Here is a 21,021-nt window from a genome sequence, read left to right as displayed (position 1 = left end):
CGGAAATGTAAATGTAAAGTGATCATTTAAAAAAAAACGACAGCTCTTCAACAAACAAAAATGAATCCAGGCCATGTTGCATTCATTGTTGTCTTTTGAAGAGCATGAAGCATTGGTGTTAATTTAGATATAGACGGAGATGGGACTTGCTCTGCTCATTAAGACACTCGTCTTATGTCCGCGTCCTTCCACACACCCCCAATCTCATTCCGCGATGATTAGCTACTTAACTTCCAAGGAGAAAAAACAAATAAGAATTCAAAATTTGCGAACATACGTGACAAGAATTTTCAATTCTATTAAGGACAAGGAGGCGAGGATTATGCTTTCTCATTTCTTTATTAGAAATGCTCAGCAGCCAATCAGAAAACAGTAGGTAACGAAAAAACTACAGTACCCATGAACACTAGGGTATCACGTGACCAACCATAGAGACCATACTATAAAAGGTCTTGAGGAAAGTATCATATCCTCTTTCTTTGGTGAGGAAACATTTCAAGTCAAAACAGTAAGTCCAAGAAACGTAGAACAGCAGGGATACAGCAGAAGTCCACTTCGAACCAACACAGGACTCAGCAGCAGTAAATTATTGGAGAAAGGAAGGCTTCGAAAATCGGATGAACCAAAAGGACCAGCAACCGCTACTTTGGATCAGAACCTGAAAAGAGACATACAGCCGTAATACACACCCAGTATATAGAATGAAGTCATAAATAGAGGGGGGGGTAGAGAAAAAAGGTACATTGCATTAAACAATAATCATATGCAGAAAAAACCACAATATAAATGCATAACATGAGCAAAAAGATAATCACGGGTGGGATAATCCTCGCCTCCTTGTCCTTAATAGAATTGAAAATTCTTGTCACGTATGTTCGCAAATTTTGAATTCTATGTCAGGACAGGAGGCTCCGATTATGCTTGTTCAAAGCTGATCCACCACTACAGAAGCAATATGATCAATAGGTTTATAATAGTAAGTTTTAAACACTGAGTCAGAAGACCAGTCTGCGGCCCTCATGATGTCAAATAAAGTAACACCCATGGAAAAAGCCTTAGAAGCCATAGCCCCACGTGCCGAATGAGCACCAAAAATAGAAACATCAATGCCGGCTTCAGACATGAGCCATCTGACCCAGCGAGCTAAAGTAGCTGGGGTAACAGGACGAAAAGGCTTCTGCAAAGCAATTAATAATTGACCATGCATATCTGAACGTAAAGGGGCAGTACATACCTCATAATCCTTGACACATTGAACAACACAAAGGTTGGAATGATTGGGAAAAGACGGGTAGGTAATCTCAGAAATATTAGTCTTGGTACGTCTGGAAAGGCGAAAAGTGACACCCTCAGGTGTAAAACTGCGACCCGCCAAGTCCAAAGCACGAACATCAGAAACCCGTTTGCAAGAAACAAGACAAAGCAACATGGTCAACTTAGCTGACAGTTGTTTACGAGAAAGTAATGAATTGGAAGGCCATGCTTCCAAAAACCGCAAAACAACAGATACATCCCATAAAGACACGTACTTGGGAGTAGGAGGTTTCGATAGGCGAATACCCCTAAGCAATTTGGCAATCAGAGGATGTTCACCCGCAGGTTTACCATCAATTATAATATGAGCTGCCGAAATGGCAGAACGAAAATTGTTTACCGTGCAATAAGCCAAACCGGAGGAAGCAAGAGAGGCAAGAAAATTAAGGATTAAAGAGATATCCGCTGAAGAGGGATCAGCCTCCCGTTGAATACACCAGTCACACCATCGCTTCCATGACCCTCGGTATCGCTTATGAGTATTGGGGGACCAGGCGTCACTGATAAATTTGGAAGCGTCAAGAGAAAGGCCTGGGAGCGACCAGCGATCCCCGAAATTCGCCACGCTAGCAGAAGGAGAGTGCCTGACAGAATCAGGGGATGCGGATTGCCGAGAGGATTCAGCAACAGGTTCCACTTCTGGGGAAGAAGGAGAGGGACTGCGCAACACATTTCCAGGAGAACCGGGAACCACGCCTGAGCCCTCCACAGAGGAGCAATCAGAATTAAGTCCATTTGAAACCTTTTTGCGCAAGCCAAGACCCTGGGAATCATCATGAATGGGGGAAAGGCATAGCACAGGACCAACGGCCAAGTCTGTAGAACGGCATCCGTGGCCAGAGCCTGAGGGTCCGGCCTCCAGCTGAAAAACAGAGGAAGTTGAGTGTTCAGACGCGAGGCGAACAGATCTAAGTGGCATTGACCTCAAATCCAGATGAGAGAGCGGAAAATGCGGGGATGAAGACGACAGTCGCTGAAGTCCCGAAAATGGTGTGAATTCCAATCCGCAATCTGGTTTTGGCGACCGGGTAGATATTCGGCAATAACAGTGATCTTCTGTTGCAGACAAAAGTGCCAAAAATCTTTGGCGATCTCCGCTAATAATCTGGACTTTGTGCCCCCTAACTTGTTGACATATCGGACCACCGAAATGTTGTCCATGCGGAGAAGGATGCAACAATTGGAACGAAGAGGAGAAAAACAACGGATCGCAAATGATCCCGCTAGTAGTTCCAGGCAATTGATATGGAGAGACAACTCCTGGGAAGACCAACGACCCCCAATCGAGATGGGACCGCACCGGGCTCCCCAACCCCACAGGCTGGCATCGGACTCTATCACGAGATCCGGAGAGGAACCGAACAGGGCTCGCCCATTCCAAGCATCCATGTGGTCCAACCACCATTGCATCTCCGTATTTGCCTCCTCTGAAAGAGGAATGAGATCGGAATAACGAAGACCTTTCTGGAGATGATGTATCTTCAAACGTTGAAGAGCTCTGTAGTGCAGAGGGCCCGGGAAAATCGCCTGGATGGGGGACGCCAACAGACCGACAACTCGTGCTAACGATCTCAGTGACACAGTCTGTTTGGAAATAACTGAATTCAACTCCCTCTTGATGTACCGAATCTTTTGATTGGGCAACAGAAGTTGACATGAAAGTGAATTGATCTGAAAGCCCAGAAATTCTATTATCTGCGATGGAATCAAGATTGACTTCTGAGGGTTTATCAGAAAACCCAGAGATTGCAAGAGATCTATAGACCATTCTAGATGAGTCACGACCTTGAGGGGACAGTCTGCTAAAATGAGAATGTCGTCCAGATATATTATTAAGCAGACACCCCGAGCGCGTAAACACTCCACGACGGGCCTCAGAAGTTTCGTGAAGCACCAAGGTGCTGACGAGAGGCCGAACGGGAGAACCTTGTACTCGTACCAAATCCCCCGCCACAGAAATGGTAGGAATCGCCGATGAGGCTTGAAGATGGGGATCGACAAATACGCATCTTTGAGATCTAGGCGAACCATCCAATCCCCCTCGCGAAGCAGATCGCGTAACAAATGAATTCCCTCCATCTTGAAGTGTCTGTACACGACACCTCCGTTGAAGTCTTTCAGGTTGAGGACTAGGCGAGAACCGCCCCCTTTCTTCTGCACCAAAAAGACCGTGCTGACGAACCCTTGGGGATGGCGAACAGTCTGTCTGAGTGCCCCTTTTGTCAGGAGCGAATGTATTTCTGCGGAAATAAAATCTTGGTCTTGAAGAGAGAAATACAGAGGAGAGGGAAGGAGGTTTTGATGTAGGGGCTGATAAAACTCTATGCGGAAACCCTGAACGGTTTGCAGCACCCAAGCATCTTTGGAGATCAAACGCCAATTGTGGAGAAAAAATCGAATTCGACCCCCCAGAACCAGATTGGAAGCTGGAATCAAGCTCACCTGAATTGTTGGAATCATGGTATCCACCTTGCTGTCCGCCGGAACGTCCCTTTTTAAATTGTCCTCTCCCTTTGCGAGAGGGATAGAATTGAGAACGGGAGCTGTATCCGAAATCCTGGCCACCGCCTCTTTGGGACTGGAATCCCCTCTGAGAATTCTGGGAGCCACGGCCGAACGATCGTCCCCGATGTCGTCCGGCCCTGGCAAAAACCGGTCGAAAGGCTCGCCGCAGGGAAGACTGAGCCTTATCTAGGCCACTGAAAGTTGCCACAAACTTAGTGAGCTCCTAGTGAGCTTAGATGGCCAAATAGAAGCCCCTGAACTAAAGGGCCGGACTCGGAAGAGGAGAGCTCCGCCAGCTTAGGGTCTAATTTTAGTAGAATAGAGCGGCGTCGCTCACTTGAAATTGCACAATTTGCATTGCCCAATTTGCAAATAGCCCTCTGAGCCCATTCGATGAGTTCATCTGGGTTGACAAGGACCGAAGACTCCTTAGCTAAAAATCCGAGGTCTAAAATCTTTGCAAGTGGCCCTAGTAAGTCCAGTAACTTGTCCTGGCAGGAGCGCCAGGATCTATCCAGACCCTTCTTGGGGTCTTTGGCATATTTTTTAAGATAAGAAACCATCGTTGGGTCCAGCTCTGGAGTGTCCGCTAAATGGTCGGCGAGATCCGGATGCGGACACTCGGACCGAAGGCGGGCCCTAACATCCTTCTCAAAAGGTTGCCGGATGTGAGCTTGAATATACTCCGCCACAGCAGGGGATGGAAGCCAAGGGGAAGAATGAGGGTGAACAATCTCGGAAGGCTCAAAAGTCAAAACAGGAGGACGTGAAGGAGCATCCACATAATGCTCCTTTCGCGACTTTTTGCGAGGTGGAGATCAGACAGTTTCTTAAAGTCTGATTTATGAGGATTAGTATGAGTCTCTGAAGACGTACGTGTGGCAGGCAACCAGCCTTGTTTCTTGGCGTAATGTGTCAAATGACGCTTCAAGGGGTTTATAGCACAAACAAGTGCCTTATTCACTGAGTGCTGTACACCCTGGTCTAAAGCCTCCACTAAGTCATGCTCTGAAAAACCAGAGGCGTCCTCCTCATAGTAATAGTCATCTTCGTCAAAATATTCATTCATTGTGACACAAAGTGTTACCGTAATGCCCACAAGATGACAACGTTTTTTATATGGCCAAAGGCACAATGCAGGGGGAGTGAAAAAAACCCTCAGCAAGCCAACAGTACAGATGAAAAAACCTGCATACACTGTTAAATTATTTAAATGTGGAGGGAGGGCTTGCTGCAAAAATAATCACACTTTAGGCAGAGCCTATGCTTAATTGTACAGCCCTTCGCAATTTTATATGCAGAAGACGTCAAATGGGGCCGAAAACGCGAGGCTGTGGGCAGCAGTTGTGTGTAAAACAACCTTCGTCATGCAAATACGACAGAAATGCATTAAAAATGGCCGCCGCGCATGCGCGGTAACGGCCGCCTGCGTGAACATAGAAAGGATGTCGCGCAAAGCGAGAGACCTCCGGCCCCCTTTCTCCCGCTCCACCAAAGTTTAAATGTAGGCGCGAAGCGACCGAACGCCGGGGGGTGAGTCACACGCCCCGTTAAGAAGCCGCTGACAGCGCGCGGCTCAAGCCGTAACCACAGTAACCAAACAATGAGAAATAGTAAAACCATACTCATGTAAACTACAGTACAAGCCGCTGACAGAGCACGCGGCGTGAGCGCTACCAATATATGGAACAAAAGCACAATGTAGTAACAAGGAAATAAATATAAAGCACTTAACTGGCTGCGGAGCAGCAAAGAAAGAGGATATGATACTTTCCTCATGACCTTTTATAGTATGGTCTCTATGGTTGGTCACGTGATACCCTAGTGTTCATGGGTACTGTTGTTTTTTCGTTACCTACTGTTTTCTGATTGGCTGCTGAGCATTTCTAATAAAGAAATGAGAAAGCATAATCGGAGCCTCCTGTCCTGACATAGAATTGCCTCCTGCCCAACCGCTAGCATCAGGAACGACCTCATAACTGCCAGGAGCTGATATGCAAACAAAGCAAAGACTGCATAGCTGAATAACCGCGGTACTATTCTCACAGCTCACTTCGATGAATAAATCCTACCAAGAGCCTTGAAGCGTCGTCGTTGTCATTTGGCACCCTCTCAATATCCAACAAAAGTTTTTGAGCAACTAGACTACCATTTTTTAATTCAACCTCTCCTATGTGAAATGTCCCAAGCACTTGGAAGACAACCAACTGCACCACCATCCCGTCTTTTCTCTCTCCAGCATAAGACACCCAAGCGCCATGAAGCATTATCTGGGAAGGCAACTAGCACTACAAAAAGAAAAAATCGGAAAGTACTATCAGAACAAGCATTTGCAATGTAATCGGTCCGATTGCATTGCAAATGCTTAAGTTTAAAACTGAGCATGCGCCGCTTCACGGACACCGCGCTCGGTTTCTTTATATATTTCTTAACTTCAACACTGAGCGCGGTGTCCTTGAAGATGGCGCTGCCGTACTCAGTGCTAAAGTTAAGAAATATATAAATAAACCAAGCACAGTGTCCGTGAAGCGGTGCCGCGCTCAGTTTCAAAGTTAAACAAGCGAGACTCGCACAGCATTTACCTTGCGGGAGCTAGCAGGGGCACCATCTGTTTTCAAGATAATTACAAACAGATGGTGCCAAAGTTCGCTCCTGCAAGGGAAACGCCAAACGTGCACGTGTTGCAATAGAAATCAATGCACAAAGTGCACGCTTTTTGACAAAATGCTGATCAATTCCGAAAGGTCCCCTCCTATGCATCGCATGCGCGCTGAGTATGCGAGACCTAAAAATGATGTTCCTTTCCGATTCGTATATCATATACCCCTGATCACTGAATGTCTGAGGTCCGAAGAATTTCCTCTATCGTATGCAGAGACCCCAAGGTGGCATGCTTCATCAGGTCATGCACCAAATTGGGTGTGGGGTGCAGTGCCCAATGGGCTTCAAAATAAGCTATTTTCGGGATTTTTTTTGGGGGGGGGGATCCAGGAACCCCAAAATTTGAGGTACCTCTGAATTGTGTGTTTTTATGTTTTTCCTCCTTGTGTGTGTGTGTGTGTATTTGTGTCAGAAAATCTCTAATTGCTCATTCTCCTGCACCACTGCTTCTTATGCCCCTTCTTTTCTGTGTGTGTATGTGTTTGAGTGGAACCTTGCATTGATACGTCATGCTGCACCTTTTCAGTGTATGTGTGCAAGTGTGTAACCTTGCACGGCTGTGTTTCAGGGTGCACCTTTTCTGTGTGTGTGTGTTTGTGTGGGGGGAAACTAGAGCCTTGCACTGCTGCCTCTCTTGCGTCACGTTTCTGTGTGTGTGTGTGTGTCGGAGAGGGCCTTGCACTGATTGGTCTCGTGTTGAGTGTACGTGAGTCGGAGCGCAGCTTTGTCCTGCTGCTTCCTATGCTACGCCCTTCCTGTGTGAGTGTCTGTGTCAGGAGAACCTCGCCCTTCTAGTTCTCGTGCTGCGCATTTTGTATGTGTGCGAGGGTTACCTTGCACTGATGCATCTCATACTGCACCTTTTTTGTGTCAGGGGTGCGTGTGTGGCTTTTTTTGTCGGAGAGGAACCTTGAACTGCTGCGTCTCATGCTGCACCTGTTAAACGTATGTGTGCTGGAGTGTAACAATGCCCTGCTGTTTTCCTGTGTGTGCTTCTGTGGGAGGGCAGCCTTGTGCTGCTGCTTCTTGTCCTGGGGGGAGAGGGAGAGAGAGAGTGAGAGTGTGTGTGTGTTTTTTTTAGGGGAAACCTTGCACTGATGCGTCTACCGCGCCTTTTGAGTGTATCTGTGCCGGTCTGTAATCATTCACTGCTGCTTTCACACAGCACCTTTTCTGTGCGCGTCAGTGGGACACAGGGAGGGGGTTGTGGTGCTGCCTTATGTGCTACGCCCATTTTCTATATAAGCATGTCAGGAGGAATTTTGTAGATCTGGTGCACATTTCCTCTCTGGACGTGCGTACGACCATGAGCTGTTGCTGCCTGGGCTGTACCTTCGTGGGTCGAATGATGGGGACGTTTGTCCACCGTGTTTTCTGCGTTAAAGAAACTTGTGCTGCAGGCATGGGCGCCCGCAGAAATTTTTCCAGGGGGGGGGCGAACCTGGCAAATGAAGGGGCATGGCTAATGTTAATCAATGGGGGCGGGGCTAAAATGGCAGACAATCAGGATCGGGTAATATTCAGGCCAACCTGAAAAAAACAAGCATTGGCATAGCCAATAGGTCTCGCCTTTGGGACCTTATGACTGACTCACTGACTGAAGAACTTATATAGCTCACTTTTGCCGAGGCGTCTTGGCGCTGGGTAAGTATGATGCCGGCAGTATAAGTATTTAGTTCTGCAGCAGGTCCCAAAGGCGAGACCAATTGGCTATGCCAATGCTTGTTGTTATATCTGGGCATGTTGAGAGGCTAGGGGACTGGGTCTCGATGTCTGGTTGGGAGCACAGCAATGACCTACTCAATTTGAATGCATAGGTAATACAACCGGAGGGGTGAAATGAAAGGTTCGCTACCAGGAATAACAGGAAGGTAGAAAGTTAGGCTGGTTAGAAAGATAAGGAGGGGTAGAGACAGGCATGGTGATGAGGGGAGAAACAGATGCATGCTAGGAGAGCGCTGTGAGGGAGTGAGGCGAAATGGGAAGAGGCACTAAAAGGTGGGTCGGGTAAAGACCGTAGTAAGGCAAACAGAAGGGTAGCGAGGGGTGAAGGGTAGACAAAGAAGTGAGGTGTAGAAGAAAAAGATTCAGGAGCAGCGACAGGTAAATCAAAGCTGGAGAGGGGAGAATAACGCAGTCGTAGAACGTGAGGGGGCCAGGTAGAGAGAGGGAGAGGTGTGTCATAGACATGTAGAGACAGCTGAGGAAGAGGGAATAATAAAGACTGAGGTAGACAGGTGAGGTAGAGGGGTGCGTTGATATAATGGAAGTGCAGAGATGTGCCACAGATGTTACTGAAGAGGAAAAGAAGTAGAGATATTGAGAAAGATGTAAGGCACTAAAAGAAGTAAGGGGGTGAACAGAGGTAGAACGAGTGGAAGGGGAGAGAATACGTAGAAGATGAATGGCAGGGTAAAATGAGCGATCAGGCAGTGAGTGTGAGGAGTGGGATACAGAGGCATATGTGGCAGTGAGCGTGATGTGCGGGGTACAGAGGGATATGTTGTGGCAGTGTGCACAAGGTGCGGGGTACAGAGGGATATGTTGTGGCAGTGCGCACAAGGTGCGGGGTACAGAGGGATATGTTGTGGCAGTTAGCGCAAGGTGTGGGGTACAGAGGGATATGTTGTGGCAGTTAGCGCGAGGTGTGGGGTACAGAGGGATATAAGGCAGTAAGCGCGGGCAGGGCCGGCTTAAGCGCTGGTGGCGCCCAGTGCGACAATGCTTTTTGGCACCCCCAATGACCCCCTCCACTACAGGTTCTTCATAACCATCCTTTCACAGCGCCCCTCAAGCCTCCGTAACCATTCAGTCTCAGGTGCATTTAATTCATTTTATAGCGCCGCTCCTATCCGTGTAAGGTGTCAGAACACTTTACATTACACAGATTACATAGAGACAAACAATCATAAGTGTGTAAACAGTGCATAGGAAATGTTACATAAGAGAGAGGACAAGAAGGTTTAGGAGTCACAGGTCATCCGTACAGGTAGGCAGGATAGTTTAAGAGGGCTTGGCCAGGAGAATCAGAAACCTAGAATTTAAAACCTAGCACCATGGATGGGGGGTTCCCTTTATTAATAGGAATTGATTTCTACCCAAACTAACCCATTTTGCCACATTAGGATAATGAAAAGCTGGGGGGAAATCATAACGCTCTAGCCCATACCATACAGTTTGCATGCATCTTTCATAACAGTTACTTGCTCACTGTTCCACATTAGGATTTTAACTCATAAAGAGTTATCAACAATATGGTCTCTCTGACAAAAGTGTGACCCACTGACCTATTTACATTACATTATACGCACTTTGTGAGCTGCACGTTCTTTGCAGCAAGCATAGTAACCCTCTGCGCTACCTTAGGATGAGTAGAAACTTCCATTACACAAAACTTCGATCTCTCCCTCTCTAAGAAGTGCATTAATCACTGCAGTCATTTAGACATTTTTATTGGTGGCTGAAAATTTCTAGGAGTCCAGGAAAGAAGCAGGTGCTTTTAAAATCATATTAGCGCCCCCTACACAAAGTCAGCACCCGGGGCGGTGGCACCGGTCGCACCGCACTAGAGCCGGCCCTGAGCGCGGGGAGTGGGGTACAGGGGGATATGAGGCAGTGGGGAGTGGGGTGCAGGGGGATAGGAGGCAGTGAAACACAGGGTCAGCATGTCCTGCCAGACATGATAGGGTGCATACTGGCAGATAGATATGTTATTGACACGAGTCTGTGTACGTTTTGGTGGGATCTGAAATCTGGGTTATGGCGCAACCTCAATATTTGACTTGGGAGAATAATGCATCGACCCCCCCAGAACTTCATTCAGAAGACCTCTTGCTCTCAAGCTACACTGTGTTAAAAGCAGTGCTTAATTTGAGCCGGTGCTTTCCGGTGCTCAGCACCGGAACTTATTTCACAGGGCCGGGGCTATGATTTCTGAACCTGCAGGTGGTCGTCTCAATATTAATTATTCCATTCCAAAATATAAAGTATAACATACCTTGCCATGGTGACTGGCTGGTATGTGTTCACAGGCAGGCATACACCGGTTCAGGCAGGCATGATTGTGTATCACCACGTTAGTGATGATGTCATCACACCTGTCACAAATTCAAGAAGTCATCGTCAAAAAATGGCTTGCGTTCGATTCCCCGAGTCTGTTGCACCCTGCCATTGCCTGAGCCTCCCATTGGCTAATTGTAGGTGGGGGCTAGCTCATGACGGATTTCAGGCAAGGAAGCTCCGAGAGCTCATTTGGAACTTGGGAGTGAGGTCGCGAGGAAGAATAAACTAAATTAAGTGTGCATTTTCAAATTGCTTCGTGACCAGAGTGGTATAGATGGCAGCCCTACATTGCTGCTATCCGCAATGTGCTCAATACGGCTGTGGCCGAACACAACTTTTGTGCGCCATGGAGTCACCTGTTTGTGCGCTGCCCCCCAGCATGCTAATTGTTCAGCGCGTGAGTCCAGCAGGCGCCACAGCCATACACACCGGCATTGGCAGCATTACGGTCGGGGACAATGCTTGTGCTGTAGCAGTCAGGGTCACAGCAAGCTCAGCATTGGATGCCGATGCCGTTGTCACCCCTGGACCTACTAATTGCAGGAGGCACTAGCAGTGACCTAACCTGCTGTGCTGGAGCAGCCGCCTGTTCCGCAATGCACTGATTAATATGTGCAAAAAAGCATTTTATTTTGGTGTGCATTTCTTTTTTTTGCACTCGTGTCGGTTTAGATAAAGAATTAAAATACATGTCACCTTGCCCTTCTTTAGGAATGACAAAATAGCAGGGACATGTACAGGCTAGAGACAGGGCTGAGAGCACTAGTAAAGATGAGAGAGAGCAAGAGCAAAGAGGGGAAAGAAACAAGGAGAAGAGAGGGATAAAACACAGCAGAGTAGAAGAAAAGGAGGAGAGCAAATCAGATACAGAGAGAAAGAGAAGGCAGACATGGTGCGCAGCAGACAGTGATAGAAGGGAGAAGATAGATTGAAAGGATGTAGAGGACAGGACATGACAGAGAGAAAAAAAGAGCAGAGAAAGGATAAAACGGAGATACAGCTAATCACTGCTAGAAGAGTGAAAGTAAAGAGCCAAGATCGAGGGGAGAGAAAGCAGAATATGGATAAAAAGGAAGATGAAAACGGGCATGGGTAGAATGCATAAGGAATAGAGGGCAAATCAGAAATACAGGGAAGTAGGTAACACACCAGGTGTGACAAAGACGATAGAAAATGATTAGAGAGGTGAGAGGATAGACTCTTAGAGAAAAGACCTATGGGACAAACATCAGAGCAAGGTTAGAAGATAGACTGAGGCAGTGCTAGTGTTTAAGGTGGGGCACACCAGAGATAGAAGTGGGCTATGGCCTCCTTGGAAACATTTTCGGCACCGGCACTTCTGCTTTTGCAAATTAAGCACTGGTTAAAAGGAGGTCTTTGTGTCCAGACCTAACCACTCCTGCTTGAGGCGCGCAGCTCAAACTGGCCATTGTCATTCTGTTTGTGATAATCAGCCACAGACAGCATGACAATGGGCGGGAGGGGCTGCGAGGAGGAGTGCGAGGCGCCCGATCAGGGAGTTGAGGCCTCTGGCAGGGAACAGCTCTGCTCCCTGCAGGGCCCGTAATTACGGACAAAAGGCGTCCGTAAAAGCATGGATGGCCGCAAGGGGGGCAAGGAGGAGCACTCCAGGGGGGGCAAGCGCCCCTCCTTGCCCCCCCCCTGCGGACGCCCATGGCTGCAGGGCTGAGAAGCGAGAGAGAAGCTTGCATGGACTTTGTGTCTATATCTGCACAGTACACTATGTGTGAGTGACAAAAGATTGATCTGCCGCACGACTTGCTGTACCCACTGCGTGCAGGAAGGTGGCGCAGCTGCTTTCCTTTGTACACATTCTCTCTGCGGGGTGTTTGAGTGGGCATGCACTGTTACCACCCCTGCTCTACCCGACGTGTGTCAGTAGTTAGGTGTGCTTGAATGCCTCGCTCTGTATAAAAGAAACCTGCGCTGCATGAGGGAGTCTCACAGCTCCACTGTGACTGCTTGGCCTGTTCTGTATACAGGGCCGGCATTAGGGCAGTGCAGCTGGTGCAGCCGCACAGGGCGCTGACCTGATGAGGAGGGCACTGACCTCGAGGAGGGCACTGACCTCGGGGAAGGGGGCGGCTGTTTTTAGCGATAACTTACGATTTAAAATACCTGGAACAATGTTCCTTTTACACCCAGTTTTCAGGCTGCATTACAAATGTCAGGATAGCTCTTGTGATTAATGTTCCTGCTAGAGAGAGAGAGATCTGAGTAGTGTCTAGTGGCAGTTTTCTCTGGCCATTAGGTAGCGCAGAGGGTTAACATGCCTGCTGCAAAGAACGCATACCATGTAGATCACAGACCTGTATCTTATGTGGATAGCTGAGTGGATTACTGCTTTACCACAGAGATCCTCTTGTTACCGCAGTTCATAAGATAGAACCCTAATATAGACCAGTGACTGTTAAAAACTGTCATCAAAAAGGATCCTCCCGAGGAACAGCTTTCCTCCTAACCCTCTTTCCAGCTCAGTATGGTTTATGGACTTTTTGGCCTCTACAGTCCCTCTTCTTCCTCTTTACTTTGTACTGTAACTGTTAGATGAGTGGGGTCCGGCCTCCCCTGTGGGGCTCATCATGGGCTTTCAGTGTTCTTGCCTTGCTGGGGTTTGTTGTGCGTTTTTGTATTTAATTAAAATTGAACCTTTGCACTTCTCCTTTCATGGTACTGGGGACGCATCTCTGTTTTTATATATCGATGCTGCCGAACCTCCGGGTTGTCGGCTGAATAGCTGTGTCCTGACTTTTGAAAATAAAGGTTTTAAAAAAATAAAAAAAAATCTGTGTGCAAACTGCATAAAATAGGTCAGGACGTTTTTTGAACTCCCAGGCTTTCATAATGTAGTCTTAATATTGCTGAAAAGAATTTGTTTGGGTGGATATACACTCCTATTAGTAAAGTCAGCCTTTACCAGTGCTTTAAAACAAATGAAATGTATGTGAGAGAGGGGCTATGGAGAGATGAGGGGCACTGTTGTCCGGTGGCAGTGAGGGAATCCGAAAAGGAGGCCGGGGAGAGGAGAAGGGGAACCAACAGCGCTAAAGCCAGCCCTGTTCTGTATGAGGGAAGCTTGCACCAGTGCCATCTATCCCCCATGCCTGTTCTCTGTCTGGAGGAGGCTGCCTGTGTTTGTTGTCGTGCAGTGTGACAGCAGATTGGACTTCTCTTATCTGCACTACCTCTGCAGAGCGAGGCAAGCTTACAGTGCAGCTGCTTCTGGCTTCTGTCTAAAGCAAATCAACAGCCGTGCTCTTAGTGCTGAGGTTGTGCAATGTATAGGGGTAGCTTGAATTAGTAACTCTCTGTGCTGCAAGTATAATGTGTGTAAGAAAAGATTTCACTGCTGTTGCCGGCGCTGCACCTTTTTTGTGTGTTTGACAAAGCGTGAGCTGTGCTTCCTCTAAGAGTTTGGTGAGAAGCCTGTGCTAAACTGCATGTGATAGACCTTTTCGTGTCTGAGTGGTCTGCATTGTTGCTGCCCATGCAGCGGGTGCATGAGGGAAGCTTGCATTGCTGCTTCTGCTGTGATAGATCTTTTCATGTCCAAGTGGACTGCATTGTTGCTGCCTATGCAGCGTGTGCATGAAGGAAGCTTGCACTGCCGCTTCTGCCTGTGATAGACCTCTTCATGTCTGAGTGAAGTCTGCATTGTTGCTGCCCATGCAGCGGGTGCATGGAGGAAGGTTGCAATGTCTGCTTCTGCTGTGAAAGACCTTTTTGTGCCTGAGTAAAGTCTGCATTGTTGCTGCCCATGCAGCGGATGCATTAAGGAAGGTTGCACTGCTGCTTCTGCTGTGATAGACCTTTTTGTGTCTGAGTGAATTCTGTATTGCTGCTGCCCATGTAGCTCCTGTCTGTGTAGGAAGGAAGCTTGCACTGCTGCTTCTGCCTGTGATAGACCTCTTCGTGTCTGAGTGAAGTCTGCATTGTTGCTGCCTTTGCAGCGTGTGCATGAAGGAAGCTTGCATTGCTGCTTCTGCCTGTGATAGACCTGTTTGTGTCTGAGTGAAGGCTGCATTGTTGCTGCCCATGCTGCTGGTGCATGAAGGAAGCTTGCATTGCTGCTTCTGCCTGTGCTGGACCTGCTCTGTGTGTGATGGAAACCTGCATTCCCACTGTCATACAGTGTGTGCCTGTGTCTTTGAGAAACTTGCAAGTTGCATCGAAACTGTCGGTGAGGTTCCTTTGTAAAGAAAGATTCCCTGCTTCTGCTTATGCTGTGTCTGAGTAAGTGAAGCCCACTCTTCGGTTGCATATGCAGTACCTGCTTAACCGGTGTGCAAGGCTGTTCCACGCATGAAGCCGCCTCACATTGTTGTGCCTGTTGCCTGTGTGATACAAACTTCCATTGTTGCTACCTGCACTGTCGGAAAACGGTTACACTGACCCTAACTCGATGCAGGTGACCAGCGTGCACGGATGGCGAAAGGCAATGATCATACTCATGGTCCATGATTCATTTGCAAGGAGAAAAGCATAAGTATATGGCACAACCCTTTCTTAGTAGCCTGCTGTCGGCACTGTCAAATGTGGGGTTTGCTGAACACCAGGGCTTGATTCCACCACATCCTCCTCCTTTCTCCACCCTACACATCCTGTGTCTCTTATCTCACGCTTACAGATTCCTTTCAATCCCTGCTTTCTCTCTTTATCACTTTCCCTAACTTTCTCTTCCTCCTCAACCCCTTTTCTGTCTTTTTCTCTCTTGCTCTGGCTTAAGGTCTGGTGATGAAAAGTAAGTCCTGGTTCCCCAAAAATGAGTGTCGGGCCCAACACCTCCAACTACCAGCTCAAGTTAAGCCCTGCCTTGTACTGAAGGTCCTGGAGAAGGTGGTGGATTAATCGACCGAAAACCTCCCAGGATCATTTCCACCAGTGGTTAATTTGTAAAAAAAATATATGTGCCCAGGGCTCTCGTCAGGAAGCAGCTAGCAACAGCCCATTTCTCCTGTTAGCCCACATAAAACAGAACCAACTACTAACCATAAAAATGGGGAGAGGATGTGGTGTAATGGCCAGAGCTGCAGACTTCAGAGCTAGGGAACCAGGTTCGAGTCTGGCGTCGGCTCAACATCCTGAGATTCTGGGCAAATCCCTTAATCTCCCCGTAAATGAACGTGTTCTTAACTGGTGCTCATGAAAATTGCCGGTGTTTTATAAGTGCTGGTGCTGAGCACGGGAAACCATTGTCTCAAATTAAGCACTAACTTCCACCCCATAATACGGTTTGACTCTATTGCTTATTTAACTTCATAGCGCTTTTTAGCAAAAAATCACTGGATTGTAGATAAGCCAAATCCAATTGTAGCTGCTCTTTTAGCTCACACATAGTCCTTATGAATTGGATTCGGACATCAGCATTAAAACAAATTATAATCTTCCATCTCCTAAAAAAACCTATACCTTCCCTACGTCTACTTTGGAACAGCTTTTATAAAAATATAAAAATAAAAACTTTGCACTTGAGTGAATAATCACAAGTCCCATTGGTTCTGCTCTTGAGGGGTACACAAGAACAGTGCCCAAGGGTGCATACTTGATCCTGGGCATTTACTTACTCCCACATTAAGTTGCTGTAAATTTCCTTTACTATCCATGTACAATAGGTACATATATATAGGACCAGTGTTACTGTGTTTCTAAGTGAAATTGAGTGTGTACATACCGTAGCTTTGAGGGTGTCCCTTGCCCTCCCACTTGTGCCCTCTGCACTGTCAGTGCATGAGGGAATCTCACACTGCTGATGTTTGTGTTTTGTCTGTTGTGTGGGATTGAAGCTTGCACTACTGCTTCTCAGAGCGCGCCTGTTATGCGCATTCAGGAATCTTGCACTGCTGATGTGAGTGCAGTACTCCCTGTGTGACAGACGCTGGTACATCTATTGCTCGAGGTGTGCCTGTTCTGTGTGTAGAAATGTTGTGCTGCTGCTGTTGACACGCGTGTTCTATGTCAAAGGAAGCATGCACTACTGCTGCCTTTGCCAGCCCTCCTTTGAGAAGCTTGCATTGCTGCTTCTGCCTGTGTCACTCCTCTTCTGTGTGTGGGGGAAGTTTGCACTACTGCTGCCTTTGCCATCCCTCCCTTGAGAAGCTTGCACTGCTGCTTCTGCCTGGGTCACTCCTCTTCTATTTGTGCGGGGAGCTTGCACTACTGCCCTGACTGTTTTATGTGTAACTGAAATTTGAACTGTACCTTCACTGTGATGATGGATCCAGGGATACACGCTGTTGCCTATTGCGAGCTCCGGAGACACCAAGCGTTTGATTGGTCTACAAACAGCTCCTGGTTGGTCCGGCGTTGCTCATGGGTAGCTGTTTGCCGCATCAAGGTTTGGAACAGACGCATTTATGATCTCTGGTGTCTCATGGGAAGCCTGGAGTGTGTGGTGGTTGGTATCTCTGAGTGGCATCTGGATTCGACTAGCATTTTTCTGGAATTTGTTGGCCCTGGATATTTCCACGGTTAGCTCAGGGGGTGCAAATTGGCTCTAGAACTCTTCATAATTAGGCAGCCTGGCCCTGAAAAATGCAATTCGTTGTTTGGGGATAACGTCAGGAGTGGCCCAATATGTACCTTGGATTTGTGATGTGTTGTCCAGGTATTACTAAATGGATATAATTATTGTCTGCAATTTCAGAGTTACTCAATGTTCCTCAGTGGGTGTCATCTGTTGTGCCTGTATCACGCCAGGGATATCCCAACGAGCTTCTTGGAGAGCAGTATTTTCCCTCCCGTGTAGCTCACTGAAGGTCTCCGCGGCTCTTGGTATATAATTGATTTTCCCTGGACCGTCAGATGTAATTTGTTGCTTCTGTAAAGCTTGGGAAGCCCAGCATGACTTTGCTGGGTGTGATTTGTGGCCTCTGTTGCTCCCTGGATAGTCCAGTGTGAGATGTTACATGTGGATTCGTCTTGAAGTAGCACAGTGTAGTAGTCTTTGTGATTAGTTGACTTTGGTTGTCTCTGGGATAGTTGCTGGGGCTTGGTTAAACGTGATTTGTTGCCCCCGGATCCAAGAGATTTGCTGGTGTGCCCATTCTAGATGTGATTTCTTGCCTCTGGATAACTGAGGTTAGCCGGCAGGGTTCTCCTTTGATGAGATTTCTGGTCTGAATATTCTGGGGTCAGCTGTCGTAGCCCCCTTGGATGAGTTTTGTTGCCCCTGGATAGGCCGGAGGTTTGCCGATGTGGCTCTGCTCTGTATGATTTTATGCTTCTAGGTCCCTCAGAATATAACCATCGTGGCACCAGTCTCTGCAATTTGTTGCCTCTTAATATCTCTGATGTAGTCCAGGTTGGCTCTGTTCGATGTAACTTCTTGCCTCTTGAGCTCCCTGAGGTTCACCAGGGTGTATATGCTTTGGTCTCCAAATGCTGCAGCAGATTGCCCAATTTGTTGCCAATCTGTGTGATTTTTTGTCTCTTGATCTCTCTCTGGTTAACCGGAATGAGTTGTTGGACGAAATTTAGTCCCTTTCGATATCTCTGAAGTTATCTGGGATGATGGGCTGGTTAATTTTGCTTGTAGTCTCAAGATAACTGTGAGGTTAGTCGCCGTGGCAGCATTGGAAGTAATTAGGTGTATCAGGATATGCCAGAGGTTGTTCAGCTTGGGTCTGTTGGAAATATTTTTTTGCCTTTGGATACTTGCATGGATTAGCCAAAGTTGCATCAGTTCATTAGATTTGTTGCATGTGAATTCCTCCAGAGTTGACCCAGGGTGGTGCCAGTCTGTGTGAATTGTTTCCTCTAGATTGCTCTGGGGAAGCCCAGCGTGGCTCACAGACCTGGAAGGACTTGTTTCGCAGAGGCTGAGGAGAAAATGATTTTAAGTCTTGCACTTCTGAGTTCTGAAACCACAACCACAAGCTGCTTCCTCTCTGTGCAGTACCGTACTGCTCAAGCGGGTAACCACAGAATGAGGAGTGAAGGCGTGGCCCTCTTACACACCTTGGGGAGGGGGTAGGAAGAAGGAAGAATAATTTACATTTAGTTTGACTGTATCTTAATTTCAGTTGTATGTATCAACATTTTCGAGGCTATGATTGGATCCAATGACTGTAGCCTATTTGAACAAGAGCTCCCGTTGGACATGAAGAGTAGCGCTCCCTACAAGCTGAACCATAAAGCGTGTGCCTGCGCATCATTCCTTGGGATGGTTCCCATATCCTATAAAAAGCATAGCTCGATAGTTTCATCCTTTCAGAAAGACTTGAAAATGCTCATTTTCATGAGCTACCATATGGGCAGATATAAGTGGGATGTGCCCAATGTCAGTCAAGGAGGAACGGGTCCATGCCAGATTTTCAGAGACCCACAAAAGATACATTAACATACACCGTGCCTTATTTACAGAGCCATTGCTTAAATTGAATAACTGACATACCCCCGCAGATAATATAAAGACTCTGGTCTAAGGGACCGATCTAGAGTTTGACGGAGAGTGTCATCTGTCGCAAAGGCTACGTGTACCCTCTATGCCGAACTGAAGATCTGCCCACCTCATTTAGAGACAGGCGGACCTTCTGTATGTCAGAGGCAGAGACTGCCTATGACATATACTCCTTTGACAATCTAATGAAGTAAGGGCCCTTGGAGGTTTTGCCACTTGTCCGTCTGCCCTATATAATAAAGTGGGGGAACAAATGGCAAGGTGTCACTGACCATCACTGCCAGGGGCAATGAAAACTGCAAAATGACCCTCTCGCCATGGGAAGAAACTCCCATGGTGAAAAGGGTCATTGCTTTTTTTATTTTCAAAAACTAAATCCTGTTTTTGGGGTTTGTTTTAGAAAATTTATGTTTGCCATACAGCTTCGTCATGTTGAGGGAGCGGTCTGTCAAACTTTCAATGCTTTGACTGAAACCTCAATGACAGCACTTTGTGGCAACAGAAGAGATGTCCGTTTGCGCTGGTGGACATCTCTAAATTCAGCGGGCAGGTACTTCCTCAGGATGACGGAGTACTTTATTTTACTGCCCTGACAGAGTAAAACCCATCTGGCGAACTCTAAAACAAGCCAGGAGTCTAAAAACCCTTCATGTGGCACCTTCTGACGCTGCACCACTGCGAACCCTATGAGAGGTGGAATTAATCTTTGCTTTAATCTCCACCCCCGGATTATATCTGAAGAGATCCTTCCAGTGTTGTTTCTGTTAGTGGCTGCTAATGCCTTTGCTTGCCTGTGTCTTGTTCTGCTTACCACTATGGTGGGTCTGTATACCTCTTCCCTTTGCTCTTTCCTCCCATGAGACCCCACTCACTACCCAAGAGTGAAACAGCCTCCCGGATAATACACCACCTTCCAGGAGATTTCCCCATAAGCACAGAACCTTCAGAAACCCTAATCCCCGTTACACTTTGATGCATTGCCATCTCTCGCTGCAAGAGCACAATAACAGATTCCTAACTGAGCTTGGGCCAGACATCCTTCGACGTCGTAAGCACTTCTACTCTCTCACCCCAAACTCAGTGTTTCACCTACATGCGAATAAGTAATCCTGTTGCGCTCCTTCTCACCTGCAAGTTTTTCTGTACCTTGGTGAGTCCATACCTGTCCGAAGACTAAGGCTTGAAGAAGCATACAACGATTAACCAAGAGGTTAACGTGTTCCCCAAGTTTGAGCGATCTCAAAGCACTTTTAAGCAAGCATTGGCAAAGACAATTGGTTTAGCCTATGAGAGAGCTATTGGCTTTGCCAAAGTCTTTTAGCCATATTGTACAGCAATGCAGAGTACAGTAGAGTGGCATGGCATAGAGTGGTGTGGAATGGCATGGCGTGGGGTGGGGTAGAATGACTTGGAGAGGTGTAGAGTGGAGTGGTGTACAATACAGTAGAGTGGCACAGAGTGGAGTAGAGTGGATTGGCATAGAGGGGTGTAGCACGCAGTGGCGTAGAGTGGACTGGCATAGAGTTGAGTGGCATAGAGTGGAGAGGGATAGACTAGAGTAGAGGGGAGTGGCATGGTGTAGGATGTTGTGGAGTAGCATTGAGTAGAGTGGCATAGAGTGACTAGAGTAGAGGGGGTAGAGTAGAGTGGTGTAGAGTGAAGTGGCGTAGAGTTGGAAAGAGCAGAGTGGAGTTAAATAGAGCAGCACACAGTAGTCTGGCATTTTGTGTGGAGTGGCACTGTGTGGAGTGGCGTAGAGTGGCATTGAGAAGAGTAGAATGAATTGGCATAGAGTGCAGTGGCATAGAGTGGTGCAGAGTAGAGTGCCCACATAATGCAGTGGCATACAGTAGAGTGGTATGCAATGCAGTGGTGTAGTGTGCAGTGGCATAAAGTAGAGTACAGTGGCATAGAGTAGAGCCATATGGACTGCAGTGGTATAGAGTAATGTAGAGTGAAGTGGTGCGAAGTAGAGTAGCATAGAGTGCAGAGGTGCAGAGTAGAGTGCAGCGGCACAGAGTACTGCAATGTACAGTGGCAAGAGTGGTGCAGAGTAGAAT

General features: G+C 47.4%; 1 protein-coding gene across 1 annotated transcript in view; it reads right to left on the bottom strand.

Moving 5' to 3' along the window:
• Positions 1-19,048, bottom strand: part of LOC146856221 (uncharacterized) — a 65,598-nt gene extending 46,550 nt beyond the window's left edge. Inside the window, exon 1 of the mRNA XM_085650712.1 lies at positions 16,762-19,048. The gene's annotated coding sequence lies outside the window, so the exon portion shown is untranslated. The remainder of the gene's footprint in view (positions 1-16,761) is intronic.
• Between the last annotated feature and the right edge of the window lie 1,973 nt (positions 19,049-21,021).

This window comes from Triturus cristatus, chromosome 4_1 (genome assembly GCF_964204655.1).
Source record: "Triturus cristatus chromosome 4_1, aTriCri1.1, whole genome shotgun sequence".
Taxonomy (NCBI): domain Eukaryota; kingdom Metazoa; phylum Chordata; class Amphibia; order Caudata; family Salamandridae; genus Triturus; species Triturus cristatus.
Note: the sequence above shows the minus strand (reverse complement) of the source record. Positions and strands in the feature narration are given on the sequence as shown.